Source organism: Protopterus annectens, chromosome 9.part0, assembly GCF_019279795.1.
Source record: "Protopterus annectens isolate FY-2018-M chromosome 9.part0, PAN1.0, whole genome shotgun sequence".
Taxonomy (NCBI): Eukaryota; Metazoa; Chordata; order Ceratodontiformes; family Protopteridae; genus Protopterus; species Protopterus annectens.
Window position 1 is genome coordinate 1416292 of NC_056743.1, and position 24767 is coordinate 1441058.

The 24767-nt window shown below is 42.2% G+C and overlaps 1 protein-coding gene across 1 annotated transcript in view; it reads right to left on the minus strand.

The window, feature by feature from the left end:
• The window catches only part of PPFIA1 (PTPRF interacting protein alpha 1), a 2891353-nt gene that overhangs the window by 1171723 nt on the left and 1694863 nt on the right, over nt 1-24767 (minus strand). The window lies entirely within an intron of this gene.

Consider the following 24767-nt stretch of genomic DNA (forward strand, 5'->3'; position numbering starts at 1 on the left):
TGGATTTCAGAATACTGTAGTCATACTAAACGAACTTGCGCAATTCACTGTCAGACACCTATCACATTCCCATTTGCCCCATCTGCCTTGGTCTTTTCAGCGTGTCTAATGTGAGATCATTAGGCAATATCTGAGATAGTTCAAACAAAGCACCTTTGTCTACATTCACAGGTTCATAAAATTAAGAGCTGTCCTTTGCCATTTTGGATAACGGCTGCATTCTAAGACAAGAATGTCATCTTATCACTGTCCCTGTGTTTACTCCCCTGGTCCAAGCACCTGTGAAATTACACCTGCAATTAACTACATACTTGTCTACTCTGATAAAAGTCTGAGACACCTGTGTGCTTCAAAAGACTAGAGGGATGGGTCAGAAGTTTGAGTTCCTCTACAACTCACATCTTTAACTGCCTTCTGCAGATATGTGAAAGCTCTGGCTCCCAACGTAGAAGTTTTCATTACTAAACTGGATTTCTTGTAAGTAGGGTTACCCCTGATATTTAGAGTCCTGACACTTTGAAAAGTAATGTGCAATTATCACAAAACGCAGTCACCATAGAAACTACCTGCTGTGATTTTAAAGCATTTTGAATGCACACAGATACCTAAACCTTTGAATTAGCATATATTTCTCCTTTCTAAGTTTAATCTTCCCTGTTCTACTGACATCAAATACTGCACCCATACTTTCACTGGGCATCTATTAAACTGAGGACTTTTCCACAGAAATAGACAGCCACAAGAAAGGAAGGAATTCCACTTCATCTTTATCATGTTACACTGAAGTAAAGCCATTCAAAGTAAGCTAGCTACTCCATTTGTGTTCTAACCTGGATGTCTGACCTGGAGATGGCTATCTTTTCCTGCTGTATGTCCACAATGTACCTGAAGGGAGGTCTATTCAAGAAGGAAGCATGTAAGCTGTGCAGCCACTGCTTCTGAACTGGAGATAGCCATTTTTTCCTGCTGTCTGTCTACAGTGTACCTAAAATGGAGGACTATTCAAGATTGCAGTGGGTAACCTGCGCATCCACGTTCATAAAATTAAGAGCTGTCCTTTGCCATTTTGGATAACGGCTGCATTCTAAGACAAGAATGTCATCTTATCACTGTCCCTGTGTTTACTCCCCTGGTCCAAGCACCTGTGAAATTACACCTGCAATTAACTACATACTTGTCTACTCTGATAAAAGTCTGAGACACCTGTGTGCTTCAAAAGACTAGAGGGATGGGTCAGAAGTTTGAGTTCCTCTACAACTCACATCTTTAACTGCCTTCTGCAGATATGTGAAAGCTCTGGCTCCCAACGTAGAAGTTTTCATTACTAAACTGGATTTCTTGTAAGTAGGGTTACCCCTGATATTTAGAGTCCTGACACTTTGAAAAGTAATGTGCAATTATCACAAAAGCAGTCACCATAGAAACTACCTGCTGTGATTTTAAAGCATTTTGAATGCACACAGATACCTAAACCTTTGAATTAGCATATATTTCTCCTTTCTAAGTTTAATCTTCCCTGTTCTACTGACATCAAATACTGCACCCATACTTTCACTGGGCATCTATTAAACTGAGGACTTTTCCACAGAAATAGACAGCCACAAGAAAGGAAGGAATTCCACTTCATCTTTATCATGTTACGCTGAAGTAAAGCCATTCAAAGTAAGCTAGCTACTCCATTTGTGTTCTAACCTGGATGTCTGACCTGGAGATGGCTATCTTTTCCTGCTGTATGTCCACAATGTACCTGAAGGGAGGTCTATTCAAGAAGGAAGCATGTAAGCTGTGCAGCCACTGCTTCTGAACTGGAGATAGCCATTTTTTCCTGCTGTCTGTCTACAGTGTACCTAAAATGGAGGACTATTCAAGATTGCAGTGGGTAACCTGCGCATCCACTGCTGTGCTGTAGCAGATTCACTGGCAAAAACAGACAGAGGAGACATCTCTGAGGATGAACGTCCCAAGAATGATATCCGTCCATAAGGATACATGGCCAATGACCTCAGCAGTTGTTTCACTCTAGTAGTGACTGGCTGTGATGTAGCAGTTAACAGTGATGCCTGGCTGTACTCGAAGACTGCAGTTCTACTGCTGGCCACAAGAGGGGCATCAACAGGCTGGGGTGGACAGTGTTGTGCCTTGCCAGAGCCCTCAGACCCTCAAGGGGCTGGTAAGGTGACAAAGGCTACAAACATTCAGCTTCCAGACTCGTACTCTCTGTTTTTCCATTTTTCTATGGCACTTGATTTTATGTTCCTTACAAGCTGCATTGAAAGAAGGCTCATTTGATAGTCGAAGGGTGGATAATCCCTTAGCCCACTGCTAGAAGCTTTAGTTTTTATCTTCAAGAAAGTCACAAATATTTTGGGCCTTATGGAAATGAGTTTTCTTAGTAAAGAAAGCAGAGTGCTCAGTACATGAAACCAGGGAGCATTCCCCTTAGTAGGGGAATCTGGCTCCTGCAGTCAGACTTGACTTAGATCATTCTCCAAGATGCCACAGGAGCCAGAAATAAATACAACAAACTGCAAAAACTACTGACAATCAGCTATTCTAACAACAGAGAGGAAGAACACTGTTCCCACTGGGCATTTTCTACACTGTTCTTTGAAATTGTCTATATGGAACTAATAGATGGACAGCCAATCACGTTTACAGCAAAAAAAAGATCAAAGGTTTGTGCAAGCTGCTCTCCCTTCCTACACCAACTCTGAGTTCCTAATCCAAAGCACTTGATAATAGTCTAAGTGAAGTAGAGCAACAGAAAACAATGATACATTATGAAGTACAATTTATATAATAGCGTTGAACTATTATTCTCAGCACATGTACTCTGTTATCATTATTACGTCACATGTACTCTGTTATCATTATGTCACATGTACTCTGTTATCATTATTACGTCACATGTACTCTGTTATCATTATTACGTCACATGTACTCTGTTATCATTATGTCACATGTACTCTGTTATCATTATTACGTCACATATACTCTGTTATCATTATTACGTCACATGTACTCTATCATTATTACGTCACATGTACTCTGTTATCATTGTCACATGTACTCTGTTATCATTGTCACATGTACTCTGTTATCATTATTACGTCACATGTACTCTGTTATTATTATTATGTCACATGTACTCTGTTATCATTGTCACATGTACTCTGTTATCATTATTACGTCACATGTACTCTGTTATCATTGTCACATGCACTCTGTTATCATTATTACGTCACATGTACTCTGTTATCATTATTATGTCACATGTACTCTGTTATCATTATTACGTCACATGTACTCTGTTATCATTGTCACATGTACTCTGTTATCATTATTATGTCACATGTACTCTTATCACTGTCACATGTACTCTGTTATCATTATTACGTCACATGTACTCTGTTATCATTATTACGTCACATACACTCTGTTATCATTATGTCACATGTACTCTGTTATCATTATTACATCACATGTACTCTGTTATCATTATTATGTCACATGTACTCTGTTATCATTATTACGTCACATGTACTCTGTTATCATTATTGTCACGTACTCTGTTATCATTATGTCACATGTACTCTGTTATCATTATTATGTCACATGTACTCTGTTATTATTATGTCACATGTACTCTGTTATCATTATTACATCACATGCACTCTATCACTATTACGTCACATGTACTCTGTTATCATTATTATGTCACATGTACTCTGTTATCATTATTATGTCACATGTACTCTGTTATCATTATTATGTCACATGTACTCTGTTATCATTATGTCACATGTACTCTGTTATCATTATTACGTCACATGTACTCTGTTATCATTATTACGTCACATGTACTCTGTTATCATTATTACGTCACATGTACTCTGTTATCATTATTATGTCACATGTACTCTGTTATCATTATTACGTCACATGTACTCTGTTATCATTATTACGTCACATGTACTCTGTTATCATTATTATGTCACATGTACTCTGTTATCATTATTATGTCACATGTACTCTGTTATCATTATTATGTTACATGAACTCTGTTATGATACAATTCCATGGGAAGTTTCACCCAATCTGTACAGAGCATCTTGATAGTTACGTTCTGCAAATATAAGCAGGTAAATTACAAAACTAGCAGTGCACTTGAATCTAAAGGAACTCAGCAAAACAAGTGAATTTTAACAACATTAATACGTAAGGCTTATTTAAAAAAGACCCAATACTCACATATTAAGCTTCATGGACTTAGTACTTGCTGCTCAACAAATCAAGGAATAGCAAACAAACCTCTAATATACAAAGTGATAAGTTGTCAAACAACACTGCAAATGAAACAAAAAACGTTAACAGTCCAACTAAAACCACAGTTCTATAGTATAATTCTAGGATGGCCACCGAAACATCTCAAAGAAACTAGTTGGCAAAGTCAACAGAAATGACAGGACTCAAATTTTCACAAAATGCTGAACTAAATGCCACACAGGACAGGAGTAGCATGCCTAAGATGCTCCCAGTCAGCTAAGGCAAAGGCCACACACAATCCGTAAACTGTCTCAGTGTAACAGTGTTACAATATTACAACAAATGCAGCTCAAATGCCAAAGAATGCCAGGAGAAAACAGTAAGTACAGTTTTGTACCTACCATAAATGTAGATGTTCGAGTGTTCACCCTGCTGCAGTCATCACACTTGGGTTATCCTGCCATCAGGCGGTCCCGCAGTCGGCCTGAATTCCAAAGTCTTGGTCCGGCGTCGGTTGCTGTCGCTTCTTCCCTGATGTCAGTGCGCCATGGGTATATAAGAGGCATCAGACACCATTTTCCTCAGTTTTTCTTGCCCCAGATGTCAGGTGCCCCCAATAGGTAGGCAAAATATATATATATATATATATATATATATATATATATATATATATATATATATATATATATATATATACACACACACACATATATATATATATATATATATATATATAGCTAGATAAAAATAAAACAATACCTTTAGCCACAGAGGTAGTATAGGATAGAGTGGTAGAGATAAGTTCAGCTAATACAGAGGGGATGAAGGGAGGGTAATCTGGACTGCAGCAGGGTGAACACTCGAACATCTACATTTATGGTAGGTACAAAACTGTACTATGTTCATCGTGGTACCCTGCTGCATTCATCACACTTGGGTTGAATCCCAAAGCCAAGGATGGGAGGTGGAGTTAAACAGGGTTAGAAGAAGCTAGTTGGCCCTGCAAAACTGCAGTGGCAAAACCAGCAATAGTCTTAAAATATAGAGGTAAGAGATAGTGTTTGGTGAAGGTGTGCACTGAACTCCAAGTTGCAACTTCCAGAATATCCTTGGTTGGCACTCCCCTGAGAAAGGCTGCTGATGCAGCTGTAGCCCTGGTGGAGTGGGACCTAATGTTAGCAGGTACTGGTTTCCCATGATGCGTGTAGCAGAAGCGTATGCAATGCCCTATCCATTTAGAAATGGTCTGTTTTGAGATAGCTTTTCCTTGTGATCCTGTAGCATAGGCTACAAAGAGCTGGTCAGTTTTTCTGAAAGCCTTAGTTTTATCCAAGTAGTAATGTAATTGCCTGTGAATGTCCAAAGAGTGCAGGAGTCTTTTTCCTTTGTTCTGGGGATTTGGGAAAAAGGTGGGCAAATGAATGGTTTGGTTAAGGGCCACACTGGATACCACCTTTAGCATAAAGGAAGGGTTAAGTTCACAGAGAGACTCTGTCTTGATGAAAAATGATGAAAGGCTCCAATGCCATTAGTGCCTGTAGCTCTGAGACTCTTCTAGCTGAGGATATTGCTAATAGCAGGCTAGTTTTCCATGTAAGAAATTTTAAATCAGTTGAAATTGATGAGGCGTGGATCTTAATAGATGAAAAGGAAAGTCCTTTGTGCAACATCTCAGTTAAATGTTGTAGAATCTGAGGAATGTTTGGATCCAGTGGATTTTGGCCTTTAGCCTGGTTCCAGGCGCAAAATCTTTTCCATTTGTCTGAATAGGTTTTCCTGGTGCTGGGCCTCCTGGCCTCCAGAATGACATCCATAACAGCTTTGGATAGAGGTGTTGGCTGGTTGTTTAGATAATTTGCCATGTAGCCAGGTTTAAAGTCTTGAGCTGGCTGTGTAGAATCTGATTGTCTCGCTGGGTGAGCAGGTAAGGAATCTGTGGTAAAATCCATGGTGGGCCGTGGGCCATGTTCCACAGAATTGGATACCAATGCTGGCGTGGCCAGTCTGGTGCAATGAGTATCATTTGTGGCCTCTCTAATCTGACTTTCAGCAGTACCTTTGCTAGAAGAGGCAGTAGAGGAAAGGTATACACTGTTAATGTTTTCCAACTGCTCTCCAAGCTTGTGGATGGAATGTCCTTGTGCAAAATTTTTGAAGTTGGTAGTTTTGGGGGCTTGCAAACAGATCTATGTCTGGGCGTCCCCATTTTTGAGCTATCATTGCAAATACTTGTGGATCTAGTTTCCACTCGTGTGGATCCATGATGTTTCTGCTTGGGTCGTCTGCCAATGTGTTTTTCTTTCCTGGCAGGAATTGTGCTTGTAACTGAACCTGGTAAGACAGTGCAGTGTTCTACAAGGTCACTGCTTGCCTGCATAGAGGGTAGGAAAGTGTGCCCCCTTGCTTGTTTATGTACCACATTACTGTGGTATTGTCTGTCTTTATTATTAGTTGTCCTGGGTGTAAGAGGTCCTTGAAAGCTGTTAGGGCATTCTGCACTGTTAGCATTTCTTTTTGATTGATATGCAGATGCTCTGATCTGTAGTCCATTTGCCCTGAATGCACTGTCCTGCCATGTGTGCTCCCCAGGCATAGTCCGTTGCCTCTGTTGTCATAGTTTGCCTGGCTGTGGGTAAGGTGAAAGGCTGACCCTTGTTGAGGTGACATGCCTGTGCCTACCATAGAAACTCCTGTTGAAGGCAAGGAATGAGTGGTATCATTGTTTCCAAGCTGTGGCTGTGCTGAGTCCATACGCTTTTCAGGTACCATTCTAATTTCCTCATATGCAGTTTTGCAAATGGTATTAGTAGTATGCAAGATGCCATGAATCCCAAAGCATGCAGAATTTTTCTTGCAGGGAGTTGGGTCTTTGTTGCCATTATTTTGAAATATTGAGTCAGCTGTTGTTGCTTGTCTGGCGTGATATAAGCCATCTGGGCCGTTGTATTCAAGCTGGCACCCAATTTCTTTTCATTTACTGTGTACCCTAGGCAACTTAGAAGGTGTTTGACAAATGCCAGATGCTTTAAAAGAATGTCCTTGCTTTCTGCTTGAATAAGGCAGTTGTCCAGGTATGGGTATATTTGAATTCCTCTTTGTCTGCAGTATGCAATTACTGGTGCCAGGAATTTTGTGAAGACCCTGGGCGCAGTAGTTAAGCCAAAGGGCAGTGCAGAGAATTGATAATACGTTGAACCTGCAATGAAGCGGAGGTATCTTCTGCAATTTTGTCTGATAGGGACATGCAGGTATGCCTCCTTGAGGTCCAACGTTACTAGCCAAGCATTCTTGCCCAGCATGGGAAGAAGCTGCTGTAGTGTTAGCATCTTGAATTTTGGTACTTGCAGATAGATGTTCAAAATTGAAAGATCCAGAATGGGTCTCCATGCTTTGTCCTTTCTTGGGACTAGAAAGAGGCTTGAGTAAAATCCTTGTCCTTGCTCCTGTGTAGGTACCTGTTGAATGGCTCTCCATGAGAGCTGTAATTTGTTTTTGTGCCTCTGACCATTGACTTGGTGGCAGGTTTGGCATTCCTCTGATCCTTGGTAAGGTATGAAAGTGGAATCTGTATCCTTGAGAGACAATGTTTAGGACCCATTTGTCTTTGTGATGATGTGCCAGTTGTCTGCAAAAATGCTAATTTTCCTCCCAAGGGAGCTGCCAGGAGAGATTTGCTTGGTAGTTTGAGGATTGAGTCATTGTGTTTGTCTTCTGCTAGCTTGGGGCCTGTCTTCTCCTCCTTTCTGGGTAGCAGTACCCCATTGGCGAGGTTTGTAAGGGCCTTGTGACTGACCTCTGCCCCTTGGGCGTCTGTATTTGCACTTCTGTGATCTGTCAGAAGCTGGAAAGGACCAGTTTTTTGTTGGCCAATTTCTGCTGAAACGAGGGGGTTGTACCTGCAAAAAATCCTTGACCGTCTGCATAGACTTTGCCTTATCCTCCATTTTCTTTAAACCTTCTTCTGCTTTGACACCAAATAATACATCCTGCTGTAAAGGTGCATCCAATAATTTTACTTTAACATGATCAGGAAGGGTTTGTTCTTTTAACCAAGCATGTCTACATATGACAAAGCCAGTAACAGCTGCTCTACAGGAAGCTTGCAATGAATCAAATCAGCAATGTAAAGAATGTTTGCCCACCTGTTCAGCTGCATGCAACAGATCCTGCATTTCCTTGAAGTCAGACTGTTCAGTATGTGTGCACATTTTTTGTTTTAATTGAGACATTAGGAATTGATGATATTTCAGCATGTGAAAGTGACAATTTAATGCTCTCATAGCCAGAGTTGCAGAGGTGTATATTTTCTTTCCCCATCTATCTAGGGCTCTGGAATCCCTTTCAGAGGGCACAGGATTTTTAGCCATAGAAGCTTTAGCTCCCTTAGGACCCTGGGAAATTGTTTCTGGGTCAGCCACAGGGCTTTTATAAAGGAATTTGTGTGAGTCAAGTACTCTGTAGTGTCTGTCTGGTTTGGCTGGAGCAGGAGGTAGAGAGTCTGGATTTAGACTGGACTCCAAGTAAACATCATCCACAATATCTAAAACTGGAGGGATAGCAAGAGGTCTGTGCTGGGGTAGTAAAAGGAACTCTCTGAGCCTTTTCTTAGAATCAGAGTAGTCCTGGCCTTCCCAGTGGAAATGTTCCCTCATGGTATGTAAAGTTTCCCCAAAGGAGTAGTCTTCAGGGGGAGATGCTGAGGGAATAGAGTCTTCAGCATCAGAGTCTTCATACGGTGGAAAAGTGTAATCCTGTTCCTCACAAGAATCTGAGAAAACTGAAAAATGGTCAGAGGAAGCATAATCCTCCTCTTGTCTTGGTCTTTTATCAGGAGGGGGATGGGAACCCCTGATTAGGGTAATCAAATCTTCAGACATCTTAAGCATCTGTTTGTTAGGCATGGGGCCTTGAACTGTAGACTGATGTACAGTCTTTTTTGGTTTTAAAGGAGTTTTAAGCTTAGAATAAGATTTAATGGTGAGTGTAGTCGGTCTGAAGACACCTTCTGCAACCGAAGGTGTTTCCACTGCACCGGGATCTACTTCTGCTCCAATGTCGGAAGGGCCTAATGAAGATGGCTGCGTTGGCCTAGTAGACTCCGCTTGAGAATCCGCAGCTGTCTGGGGTTCCAGTTCTGCGGTCATCAGGGGCTGCGTAGGTGCCTCACTGAAAACTGGAGAACCGGCGACAGGCCCAGCACAGGCCTCGGAGTCTGGCTTGTTCCTAAGCTGCCTGTCCTTATCCTTGCGTTTTTTATGCATGCCGGTCGTCGGCTGCTCCGATGCATGATATAATTAAATTTTCTACCAAAGTAATGTCGTGCAAAGTCAAAACGGTGTTTGATAGTTCGTTTATTAAACCTAGTACAAAACCGACAACCTGTGACTTTGGGGTCTGGGCCTAGGCAAGGAGTACAATAGGAATGGCAGTCCTTATGAGGTATTTGCTTCCCACAAGCAATGCAATTGTTAACTTTTTCTGACATCGGACTGAGGCAAGAAAAGGTTCCCTAACGGGGTACTTAGCTTTATTGAAGACTTCGGACTGAAATTCGAATTGAAAATCTCAGGTGTCGGCCGACCGGCACTTGTGAACTGCTTCTGCTTCGGTCATCGTGCAGCAAGAAAGACTGAAGAAAATAGCGTTGGATGCTGCTTATATACCCCTGGTGCACTGACGTCAGGGAAGAAGTGACAGCAACTAATGCCGGACCAAAACTTTGGAATTCAGGCCGACTGCGGGACCGCCTGACGGCAAGATAACCCAAGTGTGATGACTGCAGCAGGGTAACACGATGAACATCTGGACAGCATCAGTAACATGGCTGAGTGCCACCATACCATGGAAGCAAACGCCAAGAGACACCTAGAAGCTTTGTCAGTGCAACATTATCTCAGTAGTGTAAGAGAGTGCATAAACAAGGTACCGGCAATGCCAAAAGTGAATCAATCATAAAACCAACACAAGTGTACTATGCCAAGGTACTATAAAAAAGGATAAAGATGACCACCTGTAAAAAGTAATACTAAAAATGTGCAAATAAACATTGCTCTGCCTGTAGTGTATAGGGTCCAGGGTTTGAAACTTGGCAGGCCAGATTATTTTAGTCGGCAGAGCATCCGCCTAATGAGCGGGCATTCCCGGTTCGAGTCACTCAACTTTCCTCACTTGTCTAGAGGAAAACAGTTTTTAATACTTAATAAATAAGCACCTATCCAGGCATGTCTAAGGGTCAGCTCCCGGTGTTTTCTCCTGTCTACCTGATGAATCTGGGCATCTTGGGGCAATGCAGCAATTGCCTCATATACACAGACAACCCTCTCCTCCTACCACCCAACACTACAACCTGTGAGAGATGCACTTATATAGCCAAACAGGAAGCAAAGCTCTCTTCACCCAAGACTGGACTAGACAGTCAAGAAAAGAAGGTAAACACTTGCACCACACCACACTTATCACATAGTCCCTCAAAACCTAAACCACCAAAACACACACATAGAAACACAAAACACACACCTACATTCGCGGAGGCTCTCAAAAAAAAAATCTACCCAAGAAACAGGGACCTCCAAAGCAGAAACGCAAGCAACCTAGATCCCCCAACACAACCCAAATGACACATAGCCCACAAACTCATTGTGCCACTCAACCACAGCCCATAAGGCATAACAACGTACCCAACAGTCTAGTCATTGGTGACTCTATAGTCAGGCACACTGATGTTCCACTCACCAAGCTAAACAAGGAGAAAGTTACTGTCAGCTGCCTGTCAGGTGCCAGGATCCACCACATAACGCATGCACTCAGGTCACTCCACAACTACAAATATGACTCTGTCATTGTCCATGTTGGTGTGAAAGACCTGAGACGTACCTCCCTGGACCACATGAAAAGAGACATGGAGGAGTTGTCCGATCTTGTAGTCCAGGCAGGTATGACCCTAGCCCTGAGTAGCATCCTGCCATCGCCCAGAATGATACCACAGTACAAGGACAAAATAATTGACTTCAACAATTGGCTAAGCTTCTGGTGTCATTCTAAGGGGATCCAGTATCTGTCTGCCTGGGATGAAATGATCGACAAACCACGATGCCTTGCCAGAGATGGCCTGCAACTGTTGCCCTTGGGATTCCGGATACTGGATAAGGCTCTTGCCACCCATATAGTGCCTTTTTTAGGCAACATTCAAATGACAAATTCACCACCGTAATGGGTTCAAGCAAGAAAAATCTGAGGGTAATGCTACTTAATACTAGAAGTCTAAACCTCAAAATTCACTCACTTGAGGCACTCCTTAAAATGGAGAACATCGACATCTGTGCAGTGACAGAGACCTGGTTCAAGGCTCCAGAGAGCACCCCTGCATTACCAGGCTATAATTCATACCACACCTTTCGGCCACCTAACCTGGACTAAAGGCGGAGGCATGTCCATATTCATTAAGGATATCCACACCTCCAGGCTAGTTGCTCAACATAATGCATCCGAGATTATCCAAGTGCAACTAACTCTGGGTAAGACCGCAAAATCCAAATTGTAGCTTGCTACAGATCCCCCACCATGCCCCAGGATTCCCACTTCTTATTTCTTGATACACTGCAAAATATTAGGGTACAACCTAACACCCTAATAATGGGTGATTTCAACTAACCCCACCATTAACTGGGAAAACTACTCATGTACCAACTCTTATGCTCAACGTTTTCTGGAATTCATAAATTCCAACACCTTGGATCAACTTATCCACACCCCCACCAGGGGCAGCAATATCCTAAGACCTGGTCATTACCAACATGGGCAACCAGTGTTCCACACCAGAGGTCAATTCCTCGTTGGTCAGATCCGACCACAAGCAAATCACCCTAGACATCCACATCCCACCCCCACCCCCCATTAGGGAAATCACTGTAAAATATTTCTCCAAAGCCAACTTCACGCTTCTTAAGACAGACGTGGCAAACTTCACGACACCCATGCTGACAGACAATAGAGGTACGACTGCTGAATCCTATACAATTGCACTTTATAAGCACTTACACGAGTGTATGGATTGTGCAATCCCTAACAGAACCAAGATGCTATCCTCCAAAAAATGGAAGCCAATCTGGTGGTCCCCTGCTATAAACAAACTCTACAACAGAAGAAAGAAATTGTTGCAAAAAAGAGTAAAATCCCATGATTGGAGGAAGTCCGTGGTCAGCCTCAGTAAGAAGCTGAGATCCCTCAAAAAATCCTGCAAAACCAGTTATGAAAACAAAATCACCACTAATTCTAAAGAAAACCACAAAGCATTATACAGCTATGTCAAGAATCTCAATGGCAACACTCAGATCTGCTCTGAGTTACAGCACAATGGCCCTAAATATACAGAACCAACTGATATTGCCAACATCCTGGCAGACAGGTTCAGTGCTAACTTTACCCCTCTCTCATCCCCTAAAGGGCCCATCTCTATACCGGAAGAATGCAAAGGTCCTGTAATCATGGCTGCACAGGTAAAAAAGCACACTCTCCAAAGCCAAGAACACAGCATCCATGGGACCTGACAAATTCCCAGGCTGCATTCTACATGAACTACAAAAAGAACTGGCACCCCACCTAAGTACCATGTTCAGTCATAGCCTCACCTCAGGCCTTGTGCCCACTGAATAGCACACAGCAATGGTTAGACCACGCCACAAAGGGGGAGCCACTGCGGACCCCAGGAACTACCACCCCATTAACCTGACGAGCCTGGTCTGCAAGGCTATGGAACGTATCATTGTGGAACTTATAAACAATGACATTGGTAATCTCCAAACTCTGAACCCAACCCAGTTCGGGTTTGTAAAAGGCAGATCATGTCTCCTAAACCTGAAAGACTTCTTTGAAATGGTCACCAAAGCATTAGATGAGGGTAAGATGGTTCACACAGCCTATCTAGATCTCGCCAAGGATTTTGACACCATCCCCCACTCTGGAATTATAGATAAACTAACTAAACTAGGTATAAATCCCTATGTCACAAGATGGGTTGCCAACTGGCTCACTGACAGAACCCACACTGTGAAAGTAGCAGACTCTAAATCCAACTTCAGACCAGTGACAAGTGGAGTACCACAGGGTTCAGTCCTAGGTCCTCTCCTGTTTGGTATCTACTTCTCTGAAGTACAGGCTAACACAGAAGGTCTTTGGCTAACAAAGTTTGCAGTTGACTGCAAACTAGGAGCCATAATTGAAACTCCTAATGATGTGGACATCCTACAAAAGGGCCTCACTGAGACAGATGCCTGGTGTCAAAGCCATGGCCTCAAGCTCAATGCCAAAAAGTGCATTGTCATCCCTTTTGGTAAAAACTCTGTACTCATGAACTACCACATAGGTAGTCTACTTAGCACCGAAAGTATGATAAGAGACCTTGGGACAAAGGTGGACAGTAGTCTCTCCTTTGATAATCACATCGCCACAGTAGTCAGGAAATCCTTCTATGTGGCACACCTCATCACAAAAGGTTTCTCATCCAGGAAAAAAGAGGTCATTGTTCCCCTCTACTCATCACTCATTAGACCCGTTACAGAGTACAACGCCCCTTTTGGTATGTACCTCACAAGACATCTACAACAACTGGAAAGGCCACAGAAATACCTCACAAAGAGGAATACCAGCCTCAAAGAGATGCCCTACGCAGACCGTCTCAAAAAACGCCAGCTTTACTCTGTCGCATTATCGCCTACTCAGAGGCAATCTCTGCCTAACATACAAAGCTATATCAAACCCACAGCTTTTAGACAGGCTCCACTTAAAGAAATCCCAATCCCTCCGAGCTACACGCTCTAGGGACCTAAACTTTGTCACCACAATAAACAGAACATGTTGGAGGTATAGATTCCTGTCCCAGGGACCTTCTATACTCTGCAACAAACTACCTATCTATATCAAACAAAGCTCCTCATTAGCACTCCAAGAAAAATCTTGATGACTGGATGGGAGATGGGAAATAAACCCCGGGGATCACTTCTATGGCTCTGCTTGACAAGGGCACAGGAAAATAATTTGCTTGGGTGGCAAAAGCCAGGGTACCATTTGACTAGGCTTATACAGGCCCTAGGGCCAATAGCCTAGTACCTATCTATGAACAAAAACAGGCCCTGCAACATCATGGAATCAAACGCTATCAGCAAACAAAATAAAAAATAAAAATCTAAAAAGTAAACTAAAACTGCATCTGGTTACACTTAACTCCTTCAGTGACAATGGATGAAAAACAAAATATGATCAATGTTCAACACCACTCTTCAGTAATTTCTTTGGACAAGTTAAATCTATCAATCAACTTACATATACATATGTACATATTTTATATATACTTTTCTGTCTAAATTTCCACAGTTGCCGATATAACATAATATCCCTGTAAATCACTTAAGACTGCCAACCTAAACACACACTATTTCATTTGTTTATACAGAACAGCACCTCATCTAACTCACCTGCTGCCTGATTTATTAATGGATCAATTTCACTTTGGACAGCAATCGATTAACTGGGCTAGTATAAGAACTGAGGAATGCTTTTGCCATTTGTCACTGTTGATGGTTGACATTCTTCAGAAAAACCTCTCAGACTGATGTTTCTGTACATCGTGATGTACAACTGTGACTGTTCATACGTAGTTAGCAGGCTGCTGATCTAGGAGGTTCAGAAAAACCTCTCAAACTGATGTTTCTGTACATCGTGATGTACAACTGTGACTGTTCATACGTAGTTAGCAGGCTGCTGATCTAGGAGGGCCTCAAAAAGTCTAGCCTTACAGTCCCATGCTAGTTTTTTTAATCCTCATATTTTGTGTACAAATAACCTGGAGAAAGGCAGAAAAAGGATATGTTGGAACATTTACACATTGCTCCATGTCCATGAGGGACAAGGGTGCTAAACCTGGGGGGGGGGGGGTGAACCTGTGGTTACCGATTCTACTACAGTAATACAACTAATGCTCTAAAAACAAAGTTGGTAGTGGTTGAAAAGGATGTGATGGACTAACCCACGTCTGGTTATATGAAATAAATTAATAAAAATAAGTTCAAATACAAAAAATAAGCCCAGCTCCATGGCAAAGACGGTTAAAGCCCTGACTGTGACCCAAACAACCTGAGTCCAATTAGGAGATGAGGCACTGCAGAAGTAAGGCAGGGAAGTGAACATCTCAAATCTACTTGGCCATCGTGGGGGAAGAGTGTCATCATGACTCATTGCAGTATGAGCACCTAAAGTAAGAAAGGATTCCTGCAGTCAGCAATATTAGGGATGTGTTCCTGCCAAGGCACATACACAGCAGCTTTCATGCATGTGCAGGAAGGTGTATGCCCTCAGGCGAATGTATACAGCCACCATGGATAGGGGTTGAGAGCCACACACCACTAAAACAACTTAATGGCTACTCTGACAATAGTCTAGACCAACCAGCACATCATCACATGGCAGGAAGATGGGTCTGATACGTTATTCAGAGCTGAAGGCTGCAAAACACAGAGAGAAAAAATATTAAAATAATTATACTTAATTTGACTGAAGTTTTCCTAGGCATCCGACTTCTAACATGAGCACTCTATCTCCATGCTATTGACATCCAAAACTCAGGAAGTCAGGCCAAATGGAAGAAAGTCTACCTGGAGCTACTTCCTGAGAACAAAAGTGCAGCATTGATGATTATGAAAAATGCCATACATTAACCCTTGAACTGATAATCTCCAACCTCAGAATTTTTTGAAGGGAGAGGCAATTGCTATGTAATGATGCGCATCTTTATACAACAGAGACAAATCATCTGTATCCTGAGCTGCTTATACTGGAGGCTGTGGTTCAAGAATTCAACTGTATCCTGAGCTGATTACACTGGGGACTGTGGTTCAAGAATTCAACTGTATCCTGAGCTGCTTATACTGGAGGCTGTGGTTCAAGAATTCAACTGCATCCTGAGCTGATTACACTGGGGACTGTGGTTCAAGAATTCAACTGTATCCTGAGCTGCTTATACTGGAGGCTGTGGTTCAAGAATTCAACTGCATCCTGAGCTGATTACACTGGGGACTGTGGTTCAAGAATTCAACTGTATCATGAGCTGCTTATACTGGAGGCTGTGGTTCAAGAATTCAACTGTATCCTGAGCTGCTTATACTGGAGGCTGTGGTTCAAGAATTCAACTGTATCCTGAGCTGATTACACTGAGGACTGTGGTTCAAGAATTCAACTGTATCCTGAGCTGCTTATACTGGAGGCTGTGGTTCAAGAATTCAACTGCATCCTGAGCTGATTACACTGGGGTCTGTGGTTCAAGAATTCAACTGTATCCTGAGCTGCTTATACTGGAGGCTGTGGTTCAAGAATTCAACTGTATCCTGAGCTGATTACACTGGGGACTGTGGTTCAAGAATTCAACTGTATCCTGAGCTGCTTATACTGGAGGCTGTGGTTCAAGAATTCAACTGCATCCTGAGCTGATTACTCTGGGGACTGTGGTTCAAAAATTGAAAAGCCCAAACTGGGTGCAGATTTTTATTTGTTAACAAGTACGTCCACTAGACACAGGTCTGTTTTTTTCAGGAGGGACTTAAGGGCAATGTCTAGGTAAGTGACTTGCTCAGAGTTGTGCAACAGGCATATACAAACTGATGGAATCAAACCCTGAACTACATGAAGCATCTTGTTGAAAGTTCATAGCTGTAACAATCTGTCTTTCTTACCAGAGTGTACACACTTGTGAAAAGCTTCTGTCACTAGCTTTAAAATGTGGTTGAGGTCTTCTTCCATTGCAAGGATTCCATATACATTCTTCTAACTGGACAGTAATATCAAGCTTGAAAGGGAAGCCACTAACATCCTCTTGGGCCAGAAGGCCCTGCTGCTCCTGTAGTGCAACTAACCCACTGGTTTGAGGCAGCCAAGGTCCTGGTCAGCTCCTGAAACTGAACCTAAGGTAGAGGCAGATGGTGCTTACATGCACTACCATGAGTCAAGGTATAGCAAACAATAAAGATCTTTATGATGTCTTCAGTGAAATCCTCATAACCTATGACTCCTCATAACCTATGACTCCTCATAACCTATGACTCCTCATAACCTATGACTTCAATGGTTCTGAGAAATTAGTTTTGTTGAGGAACACTCAGGAAAGTACTTTCAATGCCTGTAGGGCATACCGTGACCAAGCAGTCATCTGCAACACCTTCACAAGACCTTTGGATGGATTTCAACTGGCATGGGGGTGTGGAAACCATAAACCTATCATTAAGGGAAGATTCATGAATCCTTTCAATGATAAGTCACCTACGGATGGACCTAACTCACTCCTTGCAGCAGTATTAATTAAACGTCTAGTAGATTCCTTCTGACGATAATTACCACAAATATGGCAGCATCTTCATCAAAGACTCTTGTAGGTCTTATTTCTTTTGAAAGATGTTGTCCCCAAAGGATCTTGGTTCTGTAATAAAAGAACTCCATGCAGGACAAACGGTAACACTTGAAATATCAATGCTGAGTCCTGGAATGTGGAGAATGAACGTCTGAAAATCCAGACCTACATATACGTCCATAAGTGCTGTTTCACAGAATATTCAACTTTCTCTAAGGTATGGAAATCCTGGAGTAAGTTTGAGGGGTGTGGGGGGCTTGCAGCCTCACTGGTGATGCCAATCAAATAACAAGTTTAAAGAAGACAGGTGTTCAATATTCTCTCTCTCTCCTGTATTTATGGTCTTTTCCCCCCCATAGTTTTGGGACTCAGCATTGTGAGTTCTGACATTTCAGTACAGAGACAGACAAAAACTGAGTATGTACCATGAGGCACCATTTTATTTTACTCAAACTAACATTTGTGTAATAGTGGTTAAGTTACAGTCAACACAATCTCCCCCCAAGTAACAGAAGAATGAAAATCCAAACAGAAAAATAAAGTAAAACTTACTCTAAAATACAACTGAGAACTGAGTAAGCAGAGGCGCTGTAAAGCAAAAGAACAAAACTAAAAGGGAAATGGGCAGACATCTTTCACTGGAACGGATGGGACAGCTGCAGCCAGAAATACAAATCAGATCTGATGAGAGATGAACTCTGAATTAAACAAAGTATCCTGTGAACAGAGTTGGTACATAGGTGAAGACCATTATGTTTCCACTCCATGTAGGACAAACGGATGCATTTCAGCATATTCAGTGATCGTAGATAAAATAAGATCCAGCAGTGTGCATTTAACATACAAAGACCCTAACATCCCTGGATTTGGCCCGAGGAAAATGAATGGACTGAATGACGAACCACTCCAGAATAACTTCAGGCTGGAGAGGACACCTAATCTTTGGGAAAGACAAGTCTACCTTCTACTTGCCTGTGATAAATAACAAGTAGGCTCAGAGTGGTGGTCCTACCTGAACATGGGAGAAATGAGAGAGCTGCTCAACACTCTGCAGAGTTTTGACCCTTCCCACCATTTTCCTTGACACTTTACTAACGGGGTCCTCCAAAGAGAAGCACCTTGGTCCAGGGGTGCATTGAGAATCTTTACTTTGACATCCACTGGCAGGGACTGTAGACTCAGCCAGGCATGTCTTGTAAAGGCTGACCCTCTCCCGCCCATAGCTGCCACCCTGGTCACTTTATCTACAGCATCATACCCACATTTATGAGTGTTTTGCCACTTAACTGGCAGTGTCGGTGAGTTTTAGTAGTTTTACCCTCCAGCCAACTCAGGTCACCTTCTCAAATCTTCTCGCTGACTTATTACAGGACACCAATCTGGTACTTGGTCGCGTGTGGCTTACAATATGTGGCCCTGAAGGCTAGCGTGGTAAATGTGTACACCTTCTTCCCAAACCTACCTTGTGCTTTACAGGGAACACCGCTTAGTTCTCAATTTTTTTTGGGGTGGGGGGGGCAACCCCTAATTCACCTTACAGCCATCCAGACCTAGACAAAATATATGATGGTGTTGAGTGTGCTTGCTTAACAAATCTCTACCCTTCAGATGTCCTGACATACCTCAATGCATTGTTGGATCCTTCAGATGTCCAGACATACCTCAATGCACTGGTGGATCCTTCAGATGTCATGACATACCTCAATGCACTGGTGGATCCTTCAGATGTCCTGACATACCTCAATGCACTGGTGGATCCTTCAGATGTCCTGACATACCTCAATGCACTGGTGGATCCTTCAGATGTCCTGACATACCTCAATGCACTGGTGGATCCTTCAGATGTCCTGACATACCTCAATGCATTGGTGGATCCTTCAGATGTCCTGACATACCTCAATGCATTGTTGGATCCTTCAGATATCCTGACATACCTCAATGCATTGTTGGATCCATCAGATGTCCTGACATACCTCAATGCATTGTTGGATCTGTCAGATGTCCTGACATACCTCTGACATACCTTAATGCATTGTTGGATCCTTCAGATGTCCTGACATACCTCAATGCATTGGTGGATCCTTCAGATGTCCTGACATACCTCAATGCATTGGTGGATCCTTCAGATGTCCTGACATACCTCAATTCATTGCTGGATCAGTCAGATGTCCTGACATACCTTAATGCATTGTTGGAGAGTTTCAGTGCAGGCCGCATCACTGTGGACTTTAGACACATTACATTTATCATCTCTGCATACACTGTGAACTACAGAAAGAAAGATATAAATTGGTATGGTCAGATGTCTGTCAATCTGGTAGTGTCCTACTTTCCCTGACAGACGGACATCTCCCATGCTGGAAGCCTAGCCTGATATCAGGCTTTCTTAAGCTGAAGTCGCAGTAGTAAGAACTACTGCAACAGCGATCTTACACATCATCTCCAAGATGCGTCTTTTCACAACCACAGGCAGAACCATCTGCTTTCCATGAATGTGCTCCAAAGACAATCAAATTCAGAAAATCAGCTTGCTATAGGCAGTCTTGCTAAGGAGCACGAACTGCTGAAGAATGTCTACAAAACCCTCATCTGAGAAACTTTTAAAACCACTTAGTTTAAATATAGAACTAACCTAGTCATATGATGACCAAACCCCTTATCACCAATCAGAAACACAGCATTTTAAAACCTAGTGTACGAGCAATTCTATGTAATCACTTAAAATACACTTAGAAATACAACGATACAACGAATAATAGGTACAAAATATAGATTAAGTATAATAACTTAATGAAATAATCACAAACTTTTATATAATTTATAGTTTATCTTTTAAATTTTTATTATATACATATATGCACTTCATTACACTTCGCTCACCCAGGGTTGCTATAATCAATAACAACTACAAATCATGTCTTCATTTTCTTTAAAGTCAACCAGCAGAAAAACTATAATTTATTTTATTATTATGTTGTGTTGTATCTTGTAAGCATCTTCAATTTCAACAGTGAAATTCTGTTAGTAGCATGGTCATTCAGACCTGGCCAAACACTGAGGTTAAATAATAATTACCAGTGAAGTTCACGCTTCTCTAACAGAAATGGCCATGGCATTTAACTTTTCAACGATGGTGAATTTAAAAGAATGTCCTGGGTACTTGAGAGGCACTTACAAGATAATACGTAACATAATAATAAAATAAATTAGAGTTCTTCTGCTGGCTGACTCTCAGAAAAACAGAGATGATTTGTTGGTGTTACTGATTTTAGCAACCCTGGGTGGATGAAATGCAATTGAGAGTGTGTATATATATATATATATATATATATATATATATATATATATAAATATATATATAAATATATATATATATATATATATATATATATGGGTCTAGGACATTTCACTGAATGCACTTTTCACTGAAACTCAAATGACTGAACACAAATCACTGAAAGCACAATTCAATGAAAACTCAATTCACTGAAACACATTTCACTGAAAGTTATATATCGCCTTTTCCCTACTGTAGTGAAACCCTGGAGTTAGTACATATAGTAAGGGGGGTTGTGGGGGGCATAAGTATATATATTTTGTATTTAATGTTTTGTTATCATGTATGTAGATAGTGGAGCTTTTCTCCTCGGGCCTCCACTGAAAATGGACTTGTATCCAGTTGGACTAGCCCGGTTAACAAATGTAAAATAAAAAATAAAATAAAATTATGTTCAGAAAACAGTAATATATTGGAATTGCAAGTATCCATGTATATATTTCAAAGTATTTAAAATATGTGGGGGGTGGTGCCCCCCACCCCCCCTTACTATATATACTAACCCCAGGGTTGCACTCACTCTTGGAGTGCTTGTTAGGGGGCACAAGTGCTCACTCTTTAAGTAACTGTTAGGGGGCACAAGTGCTCATTATTGGAGTACTTGTTAGGGGACACCAGTGTTCACTCCTGGAGCACCTGTTAAGGAGCACCAGTGCTCATTCTTGGAGTACTTGTTAGGGGACACCAGTGTTCACTCCTGGAGTACCTGTTAAGGAGCACCAGTGCTCATTCTTGGAGTACTTGTTAAGGGACACCAGTGTTCACTCCTGGAGTACCTGTTAAGGAGCACCAGTGCTCATTCTTGGAGTACTTGTTAAGGGACACCAGTGTTCACTCCTGGAGCACCTGTTAAGGAGCACCAGTGCTCATTCTTGGAGTACTTGTTAGGGGACACCAGTGTTCACTCCTGGAGTACCTGTTAAGGAGCACCAGTGCTCATTCTTGGAGTACTTGTTAAGGGACACCAGTGTTCACTCCTGGAGTACCTGTTAAGGAGCACCAGTGCTCATTCTTGGAGTACTTGTTAGGGGACACCAGTGTTCACTCCTGGAGCACCTGTTAAGGAGCACCAGTGCTCACTCTTGGAGTACTTGTTAGGGGACACCAGTGTTCACTCCTGGAGTACCTGTTAAGGAGCACCAGTGCTCATTCTTGGAGTACTTGTAAGGGGACACCAGTGTTCACTCCTGGTGCACCTGTTAAGGAGCCCCAGTGTTCACTCCAGGAGTACCTGTTAAGGAGCACCAGTGCTCACTCTTGGAGTACTTGTTAAGGGACACCAGTGTTCACTCCGGGAGTACCTGTTAAGGAGCACCAGTGCTCATTCTTGGAGTACTTGTTAGGGGACACCAGTGTTCACTCCTGGAGCACCTGTTAAGGAGCACCAGTGCTCACTCTTGGAGTACTTGTTAAGGGACACCAGTGTTCACTGCGGGAGTACCTGTTAAGGAGCACCAGTGCTCATTCTTGGAGTACTTGTTAAGGGACACCAGTGTTCACTCCGGGAGTACCTGTTAAGGAGCACCAGTGCTCATTCTTGGAGTACTTGTTAGGGGACACCAGTGTTCACTCCTGGAGCACCTGTTAAGGAGCACCAGTGCTCACTCTTGGAGTACCTGTTAGGGGGCACTAGTGTTCACTCGTGGAGTACTTGTTAGTAGCACGTCTCCTAGCACCTTCTTTGTCATCAGCTTGGAAACACACAAAAGCTTGGTCCCTTACTAGTGAAGGCAGTGCTCATGAATAGTGCAGGGGTGGAGGTCGCCAAAATGGCAGACTTCAGAGATGAAGAGGTTTTGGACAATGCATATCTTCCTGCTTTCTTGACTCCTCTCTCTTCTCGGACATCTAGCTAGGTACATGTAATGGATTCCTCTGCTGCTCTCTTTTCAGTCCTCCTTCCACTACAATCACCTTGCTAGAACAGAGGTATGTTTCAAATTTTCTCTTCACCTGTGGCAAATGGCCAAGTTAAATTTCTGACAGTTCAGGCAATCCTGCATATTGCAATGAATTCTCATGGGTTATGAGAAGGTCCTGGTTGGTGGCTTGCTACAGGTACACTCAGATGGTTTAGTTTTCTTTGGCAATGAACACAAGAACTTTCCCACAAAACATTCTGTGACAGAGATCAGAAAAGTGCTACTGGGAATAAAGAACTAGAAGGAGAGAGCCAGGTGTGTTCTGCAGTCTGAAGATGTGATGATAAAGTGTTTACCAGTGAGGGTGAGGGAGCCACCCACCCAAATGTGCTGGAAAAAGGTCTCATATGTCACCTACTACACAGGATTCTAAAACACAATAACTTGGAAGTTAATGTTACAATAAAAAAGGTGGAAATTATCATGACTTCGTATACAGTGGTACCTAAACAAATACTGTCACAAGCAAAGACCTGTTATCATATCCTTAGTTCAGGCAATTGCCTGCACTCCACTTACTGTGCAAATGCTATGACAAGCAAGACTGCATATTACCCTGTCATTCATTCCTGCCTCCTGTCTTTGTCTAACCACACCCCCTAGCTGATTTCATTCATTCCTGCCGCCTCTCACTAACAACACTCTCTAGGTGATGTCAGTCATTCCTGCCTCTGCTAACTGTCTAACCACACTCACTAGGTGATGTCAGTCATTCCTTCCTCCTCTCAGCAACAATATCCTCCATGCTTCCGCCTGAAAGAAAAACAATCTCAGGAAGCAGGGGATTTGCAGATATCAGAGTTAATATACTTGAAATCTTGGGAATGGTGTTTCTTATTTTTCATAAAGCGTCACTTTAATTCTGCTGTGGATGCTTCTCCATCTGCCTTTAATGACGACTGCACAGTGTGAAAACACTACATTTTTTCTGTCACTCTTGTCTGCTTAACGCATTTACTTTGTTAATATTCGCTGACCCTTCTACACATGACTTCTTAGATACAAACTCGTATTAAAATATTGTTACTTTCCTTCATGCAACAAACCAGCAATCCATATTCTAACAACTTGCCTATTGTGGTCTCTGAATTATACATAATGAAACTGTTAGATCTGCTAATCCAAATCCAAAACTAGGATTTATTTACTTCATCTTTCTCGGCCAGCTGACTTAGATACATAAACACTACCCTGCTGTACATCCTACTAATGCACAGTATAACACTGTTACAGCCATCTCTTCATTGTGTTAGTTTTTATATTAGCCCTCACCCTGCATTGAAACTGTTAATGGAATCTGCCCCGTGCTGAGTCATGCCCTCACCACTGCATTGAAACTGTTAATGGAATTTGCCCCATGCTGCGTCATGCCCTCACCACTGCATTGAAACTGTTAATGGAATCTGCCCCATGTTCAGTCATGCCCTCATCACTGCTTTGAAACTGTTAATAGAATTTGCCCAGTGCTGAGTCATTCCCTCACCACCGCTTTGAAATTGTTAATGGAATTTTCCCAGTGTTGAGTCATGCCCTCACCACTGGATTGAAACTGTTAATGGAATTTGCCCCGAGTTGAGTCATGCCCTCACCACTGCACTGAAACTGTTAATGGAATTTGCCCCGTGTTGAGTCATGCCCTCACCACTGCTTTGAAACTGTTAATGGAAATTGCCCCGTGTTGAGTCATGCCCTCACCACTGCTTTGAAACTGTTAATGGAATTTGCCCCATGTTGAGTCATGCCCTCACCACTGCATTGAAACTGTTAATGGAATTTGCCCCATGTTGAGTCATGCCTAAAACACAATTATCATACTTTCTGCATTGGCCCGTTTAACGACAGCAATAAATTA